The sequence below is a fragment of the Stegodyphus dumicola genome, chromosome 7, assembly GCF_044657685.1.
Source record: "Stegodyphus dumicola isolate Sdum_Otavi_A_Nest chromosome 7, ASM4465768v1".
Classification (NCBI taxonomy): Eukaryota; Metazoa; Arthropoda; class Arachnida; order Araneae; family Eresidae; genus Stegodyphus; species Stegodyphus dumicola.
Window position 1 is genome coordinate 106292682 of NC_140774.1, and position 14842 is coordinate 106307523.

Here is a 14842-nt window from a genome sequence, read left to right on the forward strand (position 1 = left end):
GCTTTCCGTATTCAGAGACAGCGAAATGCAGACTTCAGTTTTTCTCCCCCCCCCAAGAATAGAGGGTCCCAAAATGGCTTCCCATTTCAAAGAGAGAGGGAGAGGCGTTCATTTCCATTCTCCAAGATAGGGTCGTCTGCTTTTCCCCAAAATGGCTTCCCAATTCAAAGAGAGAGAGAGAGAGAGTAAAAGGGTGTGTAGAGCGGTCATGTTCATTCTCCAAGATAGGGTCGTCAGCTTTTGCTCAAAATGGCATCTCCCCATTCAAAAAGAGATCGTAACCAATTTTTTCCAGTTTTTTCCAAGATGGGGGGGAGAAGAAAACCTAGGATGGAATAACACGACACACAGAGAGAAAGAGAAAATAAACGCCATCTTGTCATTTTCTGATAAGGTACCGGTGTTCGAATACTTTTGTGCCCGACTGTCTGATTATACTGGGAGAACCATAAAATCGGAAAAGCGATGGGTTTCACAGTTAACGAGGCAATCGAAGACAGACTGGGAAAGAGAGATCCTTTTTTTTAGCTGAGAAGCAGATTGCCCTGGAAATCCGTGACTCTGATCATATAATTTCTCCATAGACTCTTTGAACGGTATTCAGGAGACATCCTCCATGAGGGAAAAAAAATCTCCCCTTCCCCTTCTAAATCGACTGGAAAGAGAATGAGGTGGAAGAGATCCATCCACGAGAGATCATACTCTTGAACGTCAGACAAATATGAAGTCGAATAGCTTAAACAAAAAATGCTTGAAATGTCATCGAGTCTCGAAAATCTAGGCCTCTCTCTCTCTGAAGGAAATGAGAAAATGGGAATCTGTGTTTTTCTTCCTCAACGGCTGACATTAATCTGAAGTGACATTTGAAATGCTTAAATAGATAAACGAGAATCCATTCTTAAAAAAATGACGCTGTGTCGTCAATTGGAGAATCGAGTCGGCTGGGAAAATATTTTTGAGAGCCAGGAAAAAAAATTTTCTAACTCTGAAGGAAAAAAAAAAAAGAAAAAAAACTTTTTGTTAATTTTTATCATGTGTTTAGACATGATAAAAATTAACTACCTTCCCCTTTTGTCTGGGAATGTTGTCTCACCGTTTCTAAAAATAGACCATCACTCATCCTTTCTAAAAAGAATAAAATTCCAAGAATGGGTTCTGGTCTATTTTTAGAAACGGAGAGACAACATTCCCAGACAAAAGGAGGGTAGAGTTAATTTTTATCATGTCTATAAGACATGATAAAAATTAACCAAAAGTTTTTTTTTTTTTTTTCGGGGCTCTTAAAATTTTTTCCCAGCCGACTCGATTCTCCATTGACAAGACAGCGCCATTTTTTTTAAGAATAAACTCTCGCTTATCTATTTAAGCATTCCCAGTTTGGCTTTAGATGAGTGTCAGCCGTTGAAGAACAAGCATCCTGTCACTTGGGAGAGACATATTTTGAGGAGTCAACATGTTGTGTGGACCGTTGAGATCGATTTTTCTCTTCCCATTGTGTGGACATTGTTGAGCGTTTTGTGAAGCTTTGAAAGAATGGAGGGGTTTTGATGGAGAATATTTCTTTTTATTGAATTTTTAAAAAAAGATTTAAGATTCACATTTTATAACAGGTTTTCCATGGAAAGAAAGTTTTTCTTCTAGTTTGACGACTTCTTTTTCTTGGGAGATGTTTCTATTGGAAAGATGGAAGGAAAGACGATTCCCACATTGAAGAAGGTTCATGAGAAACTCGTACGGATCTTGGTTCTCTTCTCGAGCCGATATATCATACGGAATCCGGGACATGTTTTGCAATCGCTCCAGTTCCTCCTCGTATTTTTGCTTGCTCGCCAATTTCATGCGGGGACGAAACTGGTCCAGAATATACAATCCCTGGGGTTGAGTCACTCGAGAAAAAGCGACATATTGCTGAAATCGATTAAAAGGTCCGTGCATGTAAATTGCGATCGACGGAAAGGTGGCTCCTTGGGCTTTATGAGCCGTAATCGCTTCGGCTAACATCAAAGGAAACTGTTCGCGATAAAATGCGAGTGTTTTTGTCGAACAGGTGTCAATACGAATAGAGACGCGATCGATAGGAGCTAGACTATTCGAAAATTGCAGCCAGACTCGCGTCACAACTCCGTCTTCATCCTGGTCTATTTGGTGTAGTGTTCCAATCGCTCCATTCATCCATCCTTTGGATCTGTCGAGCGTTTTAGTCAATTGATATCGCGCTCCTCTTTGTAAATGGAGGACGGATTCGAGATTCGCCATCTGAGATCGATGTAAATGTTGACTCCGTTTCATCATCCTCTTCCGCAATTTTTCGCTCTCGGAATAAATCACGTCTCGAGGCAGACACGAACAGTACGTCCCTCGGGATTGGAGACGTTTCATATTATATTTCACTGCATCCTTGCTCGAAAAACAGAGAATAATAGCTTCGCGAGGAATTTCGTCGAAACTGCGAACGCGGGACTGGAAAAATGCCACATCGTCCGGTTCTAAAAAGTGATTTCTCGTTAAACGATCGAGTCTCTCCTCGTAATCCAGAGAGAATCGCATACATTCGACTAGTTCATAGTAGAGCGTGGATTGAGGCGTCCACCACCCTTCAGAATAAAAAATGGGCGTGTCGCGAATCGGTTGGAGCTGCTGCAAATCTCCGAATTTAATCATATGCACATTCCCAAACGGTTTATCCGGCACATGACACAATTGTCGAAGTTGCTGGTCGAGGCGCGAAAATAAATTGGATCCGATCGTGGAAACGTCATCCAAAATCACCATCCGTAAAGGAGCATACAGGGGTCTGTAATAGTCTAAAGTCTCTTGGGTCAGAGGTCGAACAAAAGTCCCGTTCATTTGAAGACGCAGGGCATGATGCAAAGTATCTCCCGTAATGTAAACCGCTCCTTGAGCACTAAGTGCGAGTTTGAGAACCGAGCACGCTTCGCTAAAAAGAGGCGTTCGAATCAGAGTTTGGTATAAAGCTTGGATCAGGAAAGATTTACCCGTTCCGGCAGATCCTTGCACAATAATATCCAGAGGAGGGGGACGTTTTGATTCAGGTAACGCGTAATAGGTGTACAAACGGACGAGAACGTAGATCAGGAAATTTTATTGCTCTTTATTACATTGTCGAATACATTTTTGATAGGCTTCTTCGGACCACATATCCTTATACTGCAAATTCGTATAGCTTTCCCACTGCTTGGGAGGAAGATGTTTCTTTCGCGGTCGGGAGTTCTTTTTAAGAACAGCATAACGTTCCCTTTGAAGTATTCGTTCTCGCTCTCGATTAGCTGAATTGCTTCGCCAGCGTCGTTTCTGTTCACGCATTCTTTCCCTAAGACGTTCTCTACTGGATAGGCTCATCGTGACACCACTCAAAAAGGTGAAGTGTGTGTATAGAAAATCACTTCCTTTAATTTATATACATATACTTTTTGAGGAGGGGGGGATGTGAAATGACCTCGTCTCGAAACGAACCAATAGCACTTCGAGAAGACTTGGAACGAGATAGGTTTCTTAGAGAGAGCGACACAAAAAAATATATAAAAAATCAGAATGATTTATCCGTCGACCTCTGGGCTAAAAGTAAACAAACAAAATTTGAAAAGGTCAAGGAGAACTCACTGAATTCATCTTAGAAATCAGATAGGAAAAAAAAATGAGGGTACCCATGTTTCCTCTTCAACAACATAGACTCATATAAAACGAAACTCGGAATGCTTACACAAATAAACAAGAATCCATTCTTAAATAAAAAATGGGGACGTCTTGTCGATCGAGTCGGCAAGAAAAATTTCTGTTACTCAAAAAAAAAAAAAAAAAAAAAAAAAACTTTTGGTTAATTTTTATCATGTCTTCTAGACATGATAAAAATTAATGAACCCCCCTTTTTGTCTGGGAAGGATATCTCACTCTTTCTAAAAATAGACCATCACTCACCCTTTCTAATAGCAACAATTCCAAGAATGAGTCATCGTTTGTTTTTTTCGAAAGGGTGAGACATCCTTCCCAGACAAAAAGAGGAGACAGTTAATTTTTATCATGTCTATAAGACATGATAAAAATTAACCAAAAGTTGTTTTTTTTTTTTTTTTTTTTTTTTTTTTTTTTTTTTTTTTTTTTAAAACTCTGAGAATTTTTTTCCCAGTCGACTTGGCTGGACAAGACATCTCTGGATTCTTTCTGGAATGGACTCTATGATCTATTTAAACATTTCGAGTTCCGAGTTTCGCTTCAGTTGAGTGTGAGCCGTTCAAGAAGAAGAAACCATCCTGTGACTGGAGAGAGAGAACTATTCCTTTTTTCCATTCACCTGTTGTGTTGAACCGTTCAGATATTTGCTTTTATTAATATTTTTTTTCCTAACCCACGCGTCTTTAAACAATGGAATAGTTTGAAAGGGTCAACCCATTTTATAGATATCAACCTCATACCTTCATCTCAACGGGTCTCGAGTGGGAGGAAGGAAGGAGCAGGCGACGAGAACTAAGCATGTCTGTTTATCGAGTAGACGCATCGGGGAAAGAACGATACCCGACCGACCCCCAACATCCTCATTACGAATTATACGTTACGGATCCTGAAGGAAATCCTATCTTGGCTCGAGACGAAAACGGTCATGAGTATTACGCAGTAGATTTAAACGGAAACCAATACATTTTAGCTCCTCGACGGTATGCCCGAACGTCTTTTGGACGAGAATACTACCCGAAATTTCAAAATGGGGACGAGTATTCGCTTTATACGTCTGTTTTATTCCCTTATGCCAAAGACGAATCGGGGCATGAAATGTATCCTAAAAAGGCGGATGGAGTCGAATATTGTTTAACGGCCGGCGATCGAATTCGTTATGCTCGCGATGCTTGGGGAAACGAGTTTTATCCTCGAAGAGCGGATCAGCAAACGGAATACCTCTGTGAAGAAGTGGGGTATGCGAAAAGAGCCGACGGATCCGAAACGTATCCTAAATTTTATATCTACACTTCTGGTTAAGATCTCTCTCTCTATCAAAAGAGAAGAAAATAATAAAGCGTGTGTTACTGCAATGGAGCATTCTGACGCGGAACCTGTTTCGTATTCCATTTGGTGTGTGAAATGCCGAGCCAAGACCGATACGATCGACGTCCACTATCGCATGTCGAAAAATCGACGGCCGATGGTCACGGGAAAATGTCAGGCGTGTGGAACCAAGAAACAACAGTTTATTACAAATGCTTCCGTTCCACCTGGAATTCAGTTCCTGGATGAGGAGGAAGAAAAAGGAAAATGTTCCGAGTAAGAAGAAACAAGTATATACAAATCAAAAATTGGAAAAAGATGGATCTTACTATTATATGCTCTCTTAAAGCGGGTGGTTCACCTTTACAGTTTGGCATACAGACGGATTCGCATAATCCGGTTCCAAGACTCGTGAATTTTCCTCAACCGGCAACTCCACCCTTAGATACTTCTTCTTTGAATGAGTTTTCTAGCATTCTGAAAGAATATCTAAACGTCGTGAGAGAATTGATTCTTCCCCTGCAACGAAATGTTGAAGAAAAGAGCTCTGAATGTGGAAGCAAGGACACGGATTCAAAGCCAAATTCGGAGGGTTGAAAGGGATAGGTGAAAGTCCATTATTAAAAAAAAAAGAAACAATGGTCATGTCATGTCTTGTCGATCGAGTCAGCTAGAAAAAATTCTCTAGATGAGATTGAAAAAAAAAAAAAACTTTTGGTTAATTTTTATCATGTCTTACAGACATGTTAAAAATTAACTCTCTCTTTTTTGTCTGGGAAGGATGTCTCACCCTTTCTAAAAATAGACCATCACTCACCCTTTTTCAAGGCAATTATTCCAAGAATGAGTCATGATCTATTTTTAGAAACGGTGAGACAACCTTCCTAGACAAAAAGGAGGGACAGTTAATTTTTATCATGTCTAGAAGACATGATAAAAATTAACCAAAAGTTTTTTTTTTTCATCACTTAAAAAATATTTTCCAGAGCTCTGAGAATTTTTTTTCTCAGTCAACTCGATGATCCAAACAACAAGACATCCAAAATTGTTTCTAGAAGAAACTCTCGCTTCTCTATTTAAACCCCTCGCGTTTCCAACTTCAGATCCGTGTGTGCTGTGCACTCAAACTAGAATTGCGCTTCTCCTCCCTCCTGGAAAGAGCCTTTTTTTTCCTGAGCTCTTAGCATTTTTTCTCAGCTTCATTTCCATTCTCCAGGTTTCTGTCTCCTCCTTTCCGTTAACACTGCAAAATTTCTAAATTTCTCATCACTCGGAGCTTGGAAATCTGTCATAAAAAAACATGACATAGCTCTGCTTTCAAGGAGTCGGTTTAGATTCGTCAGGATCATGGCTGATTTTCCATGACGGCTCTCCAACCTCAGTATTAGAGTTTGAAAGGAATAAGGTAAAAAAGTTCGTCCTAGATATCCAACGAAACGTAAAAAGAGCGACGAGGATCTAAAAAAGCTACGACTCTTTCCAGAAGGGGGAGGGAGCAATGGATATTCAGGTGAGTCCACAGCATGGACTGCACGAAAATGAAACGACTTCCGCAGATAACAGAATGTTCGAGATGTCTCTCGTCGATCAAGTCAGCTGGTAAAATTTTTCTAAGAGCTGAGAAAAATGTTCCCATACCTTCACAGAAATTCTTTCCAGGAGGGAGAAGTGTGTATCCAGGTCGAATTCACAGCACAGACTGAACTAAAGTTGGAAACACGAGTGGTTTAAATAGAGAAGGGAGAGTTCCTTCTAGAAACAATTTGGATCTGTCTTGTTTGGATCATCGAGTCGGCTGGGAAAAAATTCTCAGAGCTTTGGAAAAAATTTCTGAGTGATTAAAAAAAAAAAAAAAACTTTTTGTTAATTTTTATCATGTCTTCTAGACATGATAAAAATTAACTCTCTCTTCTTTTTGTCTGGGAAGGATGTCTCACGTTTCGAAAAACAAACCGTGACTCATTCTTGGAATAATTGCCATGAGAAGGATGAGTTTTGGTTTCGTTTTCGAAACGGTGAGACATCCTTCCTTGACAAAAAGAGGGGACAGTTAATTTTTATCATGTCTATAAGACATGATAAAAATTAAAAAAAGTTTTTTTTTTTTTTTTTTTTTTTTTTTTTTTTTTTTTTTTTTTGCTCAGAAATTTTTTCTCCCCCTCCAACCAACTCAATGGACTAGACGATAAGTTTTTAAGAATGGACGTTTTGTTATTTATGCAGATATTTCGAGTTTCGCGTCAGGTAAATGCGCGCTCACCTTAGATTGGATTCCCTTCAGACAGGTCTAGAGATTGGATAACCCATCAAGAATTCTTCAACAGGTTTTTGGAAAAAAGAAATCGTCAAATAGTGAGTATTGATTTTGATCTTTTCTTTTCAACCTTGGGTCAGTTTCTAATACATCCCTATACTAATTCCATTGTATTTAAAAAAAAAATAATGTCAGCACGGACTGATCTGACCCGAAACGCTTGCCCATCCAGTTGGCTGGTGGAGGCAGGGAAAAAAAAAGAAATTTGTTTTGAAGGATATGTCAATTCTTTTCTAAAAATAGATTTCTAAGAAAAGAATGAACCTTTGTTGGAAATCTATTTTTAGAAACATGTCTAGACAACATGTTGACAAGAAAAAATTCTTTTTTTTTCCTGAGAGTGAAATGATTTTTTTCTTTCCACCCACTTTTCTTATTCTTTAGGAGGAAGGAAGAACTTCCCTTCCCTCCCCCGCCTTTTTTCCTCTTGTATTTATATAGATCCGAGTTTTTCTGCCTACAGGGTTCATTCTCGTTCTTCCTTCTCAACCGAGGAAAACTAAAATGTCGACCGATGCTGTTGCAGTTCTACCTACCCTGGTGGAAATCACGCCCGTCTGTCATCTCGATGTAGCTGATCAATGGGAACCTCTCTCCCGTTTCGAAGAATGGTTTCGGGACCCGGAGCGTATGGAACAAATCGTCCAAGAAACCATGTGCTATTTATCCTGTTACGATGGAAAAATCCTGCATTATTTTTCGTCCATCGAAGTTTTCAAGCACTTTGCTTTCCAATCGATGATGGAGGCAGGAACCTTTCGCTTACACGCTTATCTGCGATGGGAAAATGTGATCGCCGTCGATGCTGGAACTTTTTTAAAACTGTTTTACGTTTCACCCGAGTGGATTCATATTCTTCAAACCGGAGAAGCTTCTATCCGTCTTTATGGATGGGAAATGGAATCAGAAGCCGACGGGTATCGTATGATTCCCTATCGACTGCGAGCTCGCTCCGTGTATATTATTTACGGACCTCTTTACTACCAACTCCAATTTCATGACAAGACGGTGTTTGCCGTAGACGCCCTCTCCAGGAAGAAAATGGAGTCTTTACGAGCGTTGCATCCTGAAAAGCATTTCCAATTCCCTGCTCGCGAGGAAGAGAGGAGAAGGAAAAGATCCAGAAGTAGGAGACACCTAAAGAGGTACTAAAAAAGAAGTCGGAAGGTAGAAGCATGTTTGTTTTTCATTAACGGAAAAAAAAACAGTGGATCATTCTTTGTATATTTCTTGGGAAAAAAGAAAAGAAAAAGACTAATAATCATAATAGAGGGCGTTAGGAGGGACCCTATCTATATATAGCTCTCTATATAAATCGGAAGCGTCAACAGGACGGTCCACCGAAAACAATCTATCCTATCTTTCTCAGAGCAGAGTGGAAGAAAGGCCAAGATGCGTGGACTCATTGGAAACAAAAAAATTCGAGTGGTTTAAATAGATAAGTGAGAAAAGATTTTGAGAGGTGTTGTTTTATGGATGGAGCTGGCTGGGAAAAAATTGGCAAAGCTCAGAGAAAAAATTTCTGAATTGAAAAAAAAAAAAATAAATAAAAATAAAACTTTTTGTTAATTTTTATCATGTCTTATAGACATGATAAAAATTAACCCTCTCTTCTTTTTGTCTGGGAATGATGTCTCACCGTTTCGAAAAATAGACCATCATTCATCATCCTTTCTAAAATAATAGAATTTCAAGAATGGGATATGTTCTATTTTTCGAAACGATGAGACATCATTCCCAGACAAAAAGAAGAGAGAGTTAATTTTTATCATGTCTATAAGACATGATAAAAATTAACCAAAAGTTTTTTTTTTTTTTTTTTTTTAAACTCAAAATTTTTTCCCACAGCACTGAGAAATTTTTCCCAGTCGACTCACTCATCCAAACAAGACATCTAAAATTGTTTCTAGAAGGAGCTCTCATTTTTTTCTATTTAAGGAACTCGAGTTTCGGCTTCCCATCAGTCTGTACTCTGCATTCAACCTGGATACCCATTCTTTGGAGATAGGGGGGAAACTTTCGCAGTTTTTTTTCTGAAAACCTCTATGGATCAGAGAATCTCACACATAGCCTCCTCCGTGGATCGAAATGGACTGACCGCCATATCTGTTTTAGATAATAATTTTGAATTTTCCACCTCCTCCACAAGATTGGACTATCTCAATATTTTTTTTAAAGAAAAACAAAATTATTTTTTATGATTATTCTACAATTTTTAGGTTTTCTTTCCCCCCCACTCCTCTTTAAGAAGAATAAAAACATAAAGCACATTGAAACAGTTCCAATAAATTTTGAAACTGAAAGTCCATCACCTTGTTCTCCACGGGACTAAAATAAGTTTCCCCGGTCTGAGAATCTTCTTGGATTTGAAGAGTTTCTCTCATCACACTCTGAAGCCAGGTCGAAAAGAGGAGAGCGTCTGGACCCAAATCGTTGAGCAGTCTTTCCAGGGAATCGAAGGTGATAAAAGGAGTATAGCGGAGAATCCGGCTAGGGCGGTCCGACGTATCGATCCAGAGATCCGTCGTTAAGGATCGGTAAGGGCGAAAAGGGGCTCGAGAGATCCATTGCTAAATAGTCCGTTGACTTTTCGGACTCATCCAAATCCCTTGCTGGGAAAGGCAAGTCACGAGTTCCGATCCTCGAAAATAGAGCGTGCCCGACCCCAAGTAAAACGTGAGGGGAATTGTCTTGGCGAAACGGAAACGAATCGCGAGGGGAAAAGACTCTCGCCGTAACCACTCCATGGCATTTGGTTTTCTCTCTCTCTCTCTCTTTCTCCTGAGGATGAGATGGAAAAAAAAAAAAGAAAAGACAACTTTTCTCTCGGTTTCTTTTATATATAGGAAGAGAGAGGGGGGAGGGTTCTCGAAAAGACTCATGGGAAATTTCTTCTTCTTCTTTTTGGGGTAGGTGGGAGGAACTCGTTTTTTTTGGCGGAGAGAATGCGTCGGATGACATCCCGAGACATTTAAAAAAAGAATAGATAGGATGGATTCTTCAAGTGGGAAATGCGGGGTGGTTAAGGGATCTTATTTTAAAGAATATTATTACCATTCTTCGAGGGTGAGTCGTCTTACCATTAAGTCAGGTAATCCGAGATAATGAGCATTCCTTTTGACATGCCTCATATGTTTTCTAAGAGTTATGTAACATAAATTTTCCAGACTAAGAATACGTGGTTCAACAGCATAATTGAGTAACCGCATATTTTCCTCTTCCAATTTTCCATTTTTTCGCCAGCGTTCTAAAACGGTTTTGGGATCGCAAAACCGGACATTTGCACCAGCAAGCAACAACATATCCACGATGAGTTTGCATCGTAATTGACAGGCATAGTGTAAAGGGGTAAAACCAAAAATATCATGTTTGTTCATGTCGCATCCAAGAAGAATCAGTTGCCGAACGATATCATCCATTGAGAACAAAATAGCGAAATGTAAAGCATTTCTTTTCGTTAATCTGTGTTCATAAAAAACGGGTGGTTCCGCGTTTATTATTAATTTTGTGAATATCCATTGATGAAAACTGTTAGAAAAACTCATATTGAATTCAACTCTATTAAATTTACGCGTAGCTTCTTTGATAGATAGGTAGGAGATATCCTTAAATTCTTCACTGGACGGGGTTCTTGAGAAGAGAGGGTAGAACCATGTTGGAGAGCACACACTCATTCTAAAAGGAAACACGGATTCAACTAAAGCGAAACTCGGAATGCTTAAATAGATGAGCGATAGTCCGTTCTTAAAAAAATGGATGGTTTTGTCCATCGAGTTGGCTGGGAAAAATTTCTGAGAGCCAAGAAAAAAATTTCTGAACCTTGAAAAAAAAAAAAAAAAAAACTTTTGGTTAATTTTTATCATGTCTTAAGACATGATAAAAATTAACTCTCTCTTCTTTTTGTCTGAGAATGATGTCTCATCCTTTCGAATATGTTTCTAAAAATAAATTTCCAAGAAAGAAATGAGTCATGTTCTATTTTTAGAAGCATATCGAGACAACAGGTTATCAACATCATTTGAAAAAGAGGGTTTGGTTAATTTTTATCATGTCTAAAGACATGATAAAAATTAACAAAAAGTTTTTTTTTTTTTTTTTTTTTTTTTTTTTTTTTTTTTTTTTTTTTAAGGTTGAAAAATTTTCTGAGAGAAATATTTTTCCCAACGACTTATCTTTTTTACTCCTACCTACTTTCATTCCCCCCTCTCACTCTTTCTCTATATAAACGATTGTAGAAGGAATCGCGGCTCATTTTGTTGAGCAGATAGGTCGAGAACAGATGGCTACGGGAGACTTAATCATGACGTGTGAAGACGATAATGAACCCTGTTTGGACTTGCAACCTTCTTCGCCTTTATATGAATGTGTTTCTTCGGAGAATGAGTATATCACGTCGTGGTCTGATATATCGCCAACTCCTTCTCCTCCACCTGTCCGCCGTAGGATCAAAAAGAAGAAACCTAATCCAATTCGTGATACTCCTTCTCTGAATTTCAATCCGCCGTTATCGCCCATTTCGTCTTCTTCCTCTCATTATTCAGAAATAATGGACCAATCCTCTCCACCACACATGCGTTCTACAATCGAAGAAGATCTTCCCTCCTCATCTCATTCTACTTCTTCTACTAAAAAAAAGAAATATCGAACTGAAATTCATCCGAGTGTCATAGGTGTGCTGGCCATCACGTCTGATGGATACACTCTGACAAACAGTGTCCGGTTTGCCTCTAGAGACATGAAAACGTATCGACCGCATACCAAATGGATTCAGCAATTGAATGAGGATCTGCGAAAACTTCATATTCAAAGACATTGTCGCGAATGAACATTGTCGAAAAAAAATTTATCAATTGCTCCGTGTTGAATCTGTATGGACAGTAAGCTATAAACCTTCTCGTCGTCCACAGAAATGTGAGTATTGTGGAACGAAATATTGTCATCGATTTATGGCTATGATCGCCCTGCAACAAATAGTGAAATATGGTGTTAATAAATATATTCATTGAAGAACCAAATGAAGTGTCTTTTTTTTTATAGATGATGATTAGTATTTTGTCCAACCTCCTCTGTGTTCTATGACAGATGCAATTCGTCGAGGCATGGACGCGATTAATGTTTCAAAATAAGTTTCTTCCAAACTATAAAAAGCATCGCGGACCAAGTCCCATAATTCCAATCGGTTTCGAGCTACCCGATTCGCTAATCGACGTTCTAATTCCGCCCAAACATTTTCGACGGGATTCAAATCAGCTCCTTTAGGAGGCCAGTCTTCGACCATAGGAATTTCATGTTCTCGAATCCATTGTGTGACGCGTAAACTCGTATGGATCGGAGAGAGATCGTGCATAAACAAGAGACGGTGTTCGGTGATCAAAGGGTTTAAAGAAACATCGGGAGGTTGACTATGATCGAGAAGCACCGGCTCTAAAATATTAGAGAGGTAATAGTCGGCATTTAAATGCTGGATCCCGATTCGACGGATTTGGTTGGGAAATTTTCCGCTCATGCACATCCAGACACTGAGATTAAAACGACCGGAACGTTGACGGCCTTCTAACGCAGAAGAAAAATAACGTTCGTCTTGATAACGCAGGACCTGTCGAGGCCGCCATACGCGAATAGGACCGTACCCGATCGAACTGAATACTTTCTCGTCGGAAAATATAATCCGGGACCAATCATCGACCGTCCATTCCGCACGCTGAGAATCAAAGTCGTAGCGTCGTTGACGATGAATCTCCCGCAAATAATCTTTTCGGACGGGGATGCGCGACACTAATCCTTTTTCTTTTAATCGTCGACGAACCGTTTGAGCGGTGCAAGGCACTTGTAATCGACGACCAATATCCGTCGCGGGTAAAAAAGGATCACCCGTCGACATTTCAAAAATACGTTGATCCATTTCTTGGGTCGTGGCTCGAGGTCGGCCGGATTTGTGTTTGGTTTGATAGTTCTCCTCATTTTCCGAGGAGCGGGAGATCCAATATTGAACTGTGGAAGGAGCGACATTCAAGTGTCGAGCAATTTGACGAACCGTTTGCCCTCGTTCTTAATACAAACGACGAATTTCCCGTCTTATTTCAATAGGTGTATACGGCATGATAAGAATAATACAAGTAGGATCTTGGTTACCATGTTCCTTGATTTCATTTCAACGTGTCACGGTCCCGATAAAATCGTAGCAGGTTCAATTGCAGTGCACGGAATGTGATCAAATTCAAGATGCGTATGCTTTTATTTTACAAGCGTCCTTTCCTGATGACAGTGATCCGTTCTTATCGGCTCGTCTAGCTCGAGAATATGCGAATTGGACGGGAGATTTGAACGTACCCTGCACATTTCCTCTCATAGGGATTCCTGGTATTTTACCGATCCGTAATGTTTCCGTCACGTTACGTATTTTATTAAACGGGATTCGATTATTACAATGCGTGAATGCCCCTTTTCGATCCCAGGCCGAACCTTTTGAATCGTATGAATCGCTCGAACGGTTCATGATCGAATACATGGACGAATACGCCCAGCATATTGAAAAAATCGCCAACGAAGAGAATCACTCCCAAGTCGATAAAGCGGCTCTGCACGCTCTTTTCACCAACATGAAATCACTCATGGAAAATGTCCATCAAGACGAGGACCAACCTTTCAATTTCTTAAGTTATTATCACAAAGTCCTAGCTCCCTATGTAAAAATATGTGACGGCGACGATGCTTCGTTCCTTCTACCTCCTACTTCCAAGGATGTTGAAAAGGATCCCGCTTATCAATTATGTTTGGAAATGAAAGCCTCGAATCAAATTCGGGCTCGTTATTCTCCTTACACGACCCTATTTGATCTTGTGCACGTCATGATTTATTGCAATTTATGCCGGAACGAACTCAACGTGGTGGCGAATTTCGTGTTTGAGTTTGGAGTTCGCATTTGTCGTCGCCCCTTCTTCTTCAAAGAATCGTTCTTGACCCAGCAATTGCGAAAACTGGTCACTTCTCAAATTACGTACCATCGGAATACAGAATTCTACTACCTCCTTCGAGAGATTCAACAAGGCGGCACGTGCGATGCCTTATCACTAGAATTTATTGAAAAAATGAGTCGAATCGAAACCTTTTTAGCGAAAGTGTTCCTAGGAAAAGCGGATGATCGAATAAAGCAGTTTGCGTTCAAACAAAATTTCCCCTACGTTCTGTTTGTTCCGAAAGAAGACGAAGAGACGACGAAAAAAGCCACCCAAATTGATGAGTACCTCGGATATCTTTTCGGGACCGGGTTTATTATTTCAAAGCTCAAAGGTAAAGGATTAGTGAAAGGTTCGATCGCGACGGGTAAGAAATTTTACCGTCTTGTACAGAAAGTGGCCTTGAAAATACGCGAATTTGAAAACTCCGACGAAGAAATTTTCTGGACGATGGAAATGGTGAAACTGTTCTTATGTTCCGACGGGTATATGGAAAAAGAATTGAGAATGTTACTCAATGTAACGACGAAGGAATCTCAAGTTCCCTCTCGTCAAGAAATATGTCAAGGAGGAGGAG